We start from the raw sequence: 3,029 nt of genomic DNA, 5'->3' as shown, positions 1-3,029 counted from the left end.
AAAATACAATCTGTGAATTTTCATTTATGACATTTTTATTAATGACTCAAAATGCAAGAGTGGTCTTTGTTATGTTAGAATGTTTATCTAGTTTTATACGCTTTTTCTAATTTATATATATATATATTTATATATATATTATGTATATATATGCATATATATATATATATATATATATATATATATATATATATATATATATATATATATATATGCATACATATATATATGTATATATATATGTATATATACATACATATATATATATGTGTATAGATAGATATTTATATTTATGTATATGTATTTATATATATATATATATATATATATATATATATATATATATATATATATATATATAAATATATATATATATATATATATATATATATATATATATATATATATATATATATATATATATATATATATATATATAGGTGTGTGTATGTATTTACGTGCGTGTGTTTGTATATACACATATATAGCATATATATTTTATATATATGAATATATGAAAGATAGAACTTCAACTTTCTTAGTACATTGCTCTCAAACAAAAAGCTCTTATTAATTCAAGTTAATTCATTGATAAAACAGGATAAAACATCCAAGGAGTTATTATTGAACATACAAAAAATATGACGAAAAGCGCTATTATTTCCACGTTATTAGTCAGGAGAGCTTGAAGAAAATGACCATCTGTTGCAGTTTTTTACCAACAGAAAGGAAATAATGTTGTCTGATTTTAACTTCCAGTGTTTGTGCAGCTTAAGGTTAATCTCCTCTCATGGCCAGCATTGAGGTTCCCATTATCAGGATTTCATGGCATTGATAAAAGGATTTCTGCTCTTGCCGCGCAGAGAGAGTGAGCAGAAAATGAAAACATCAAAATATTGCGGTAATAAGGGTAAGAAGTTTGTCAAATATATAGATGTGTATATATATATATATATATATATATATATATATATATATATATATATATATATATATATATATATATATATATATATATATATATATACATACATATATTTAATATAATATATATAAATATATACATATATACACATATGTATGTATATATGTATATATACAAATATATATATATATATACATACTTATATATACACATATATATGTGTGTTTATATACAGTACATGTGCACTGTATATAAAACCACAAAACACTCATACATAGAATGTTTCGCCAGAATTACTGTTACTTCTGATTTAATTGAATGATAGGCTCGAATCACGTTCCGGAAAAAGGATTACGATAAAATGGACCTTCAATCAGAATGAATTTGATATACAAAGTTATGGTTGTATAATAACAATTATTTTCTTTTATATTTTCGCGGTTTTCCATTATCTCTCTCTCTCTCTCTCTCTCTCTCTCTCTCTCTCTCTCTCTCTCTCTCTCTCTCTCTCTCTCTCTCTCTCTCTCTCTTGCTTGTAGCATTCCTTTTGAACATCCAAACTGGTAAACTGCTTCCTGATCCTCTCAAAACCCCATTGCCTAGGTGGCCACCAATCTGTGATTTGTTACAGTAGATGTAATATATGCAGTATATATAAAATAGCTTAGCGTGGTAGCCTATAAAGGTAGTTCCAAGGATAATGCGATGTGTCTTCAGGTTTTCAATGTATGTTTAGTAAATTTCCGTATAGAGTGGGGTGAAAGGTCAATAGATATGAGATTCTTAAAGTAGTGTCGAATGATTGCTAGTTACAGGTTATTAGAGGAAAGATTGTGGTAGTAAAGAAAAACTGCAGAAATAGATAAAAAAAAGTTGATATGGCTGAGTTTGCAAGGCATTTTGTCACCTTTATCAAAGCCAGAAAGTGTAATTTTGAATCCTGGCAACGGTAAATGCCCTTATCATATAAAAGTTAGAATAATTCGTAATGAAGGGATATGTGTGTGTTAACGTTTAATTGTATAAAACTCGTGAATTCCATTAGTAATATACACCTATCATATAAGTTTATATTTATGTGTATGTATATAGATACATATTTACATACATAATGTCATACTTGTGTGTAAAAATCGAATACAACATTTCCCAAGAAATAAATTGAAGTTAGGTTTCAGGATAAGATGCAAACTACATTTACGTGTTCTGTGTAATATTTGGTGTGGACATGTATTTCGAATATATATATATATATATATATATATATATATATATATATATATATATATATATATATATATATATATTGTACAGCAATGCGTTAAATATAAAAATCCGCTTTTCATGGCATATGCGGACTATGAAAGAGCCTTTGATAGTGTGAACTGGCCAATTTTGTGGAGAGTCCTGCTTTATTATGGAATTCCTAATAAATATGTAAATTTGATGAAGTCTGTTCATGACCATAGCTAGTGCAAAGTTGATGTTGAGTCCTATCCAATGATTTCAAGTGAACAGCGGAATATTCCAAGGGAATGTATCATCAATTATGATGATGTTCCTCCTCATGGATTTTTTTAATGTGTAGAACATTTGGAGATGGTGGAGGAGGTTTGGACTGGATTGGTAATAGGAAATCAGCTGACATAGAGTATGCTGATGATGCTGTCGTAATTTGCTGAACACCGCAGGATTTGCAATGCTTGCTTATCAGAATGTATGAAATATCACAGGAGGTTGGGCTCATGATAAATTGAAGAAAGACAGAGATGATGAGAACGGAATGTGGAATGGAAGATGAAATATGATTGGAAGGAGATAGGATTAAGGGGGTAGAATTATTCAAGTTTCTAAGAGCTGTGATCTCCAATTCAGGGGCATTAGAATTGGAGTTTAGTGAAAGATTGAAATTACATAGAAAAATCAGGATATATATCACTTTAGTGAGATGTGTGCTACTGTATGGACATGAATGGTGGTATGACAATGAAACAATATCAAGCAGATTTAGTACATTTGAGAACAAAGGCCTCAGTCGAATATTAGGAGTTAAACGACAGGACAGGATTAGAAATATAACTAAGAGAGATTACTCGAGTGGCAT

General features: G+C 28.5%; 1 long non-coding RNA gene across 1 annotated transcript in view; it reads left to right on the top strand.

The window, feature by feature from the left end:
* Positions 1-827: 827 nt before the first annotated feature.
* Positions 828-3,029, top strand: part of LOC137623767 (uncharacterized) — a 343,355-nt gene continuing 341,153 nt past the window's right edge. The window contains exon 1 of the long non-coding RNA XR_011040627.1: positions 828-910. This is a non-coding gene — a long non-coding RNA (uncharacterized lncRNA). The remainder of the gene's footprint in view (positions 911-3,029) is intronic.

Source organism: Palaemon carinicauda, chromosome 30, assembly GCF_036898095.1.
Source record: "Palaemon carinicauda isolate YSFRI2023 chromosome 30, ASM3689809v2, whole genome shotgun sequence".
Taxonomy (NCBI): Eukaryota; Metazoa; Arthropoda; class Malacostraca; order Decapoda; family Palaemonidae; genus Palaemon; species Palaemon carinicauda.
The sequence above is the reverse complement of the archived record's forward strand: the minus strand, read 5'-3'. Positions and strand labels throughout refer to the sequence as shown.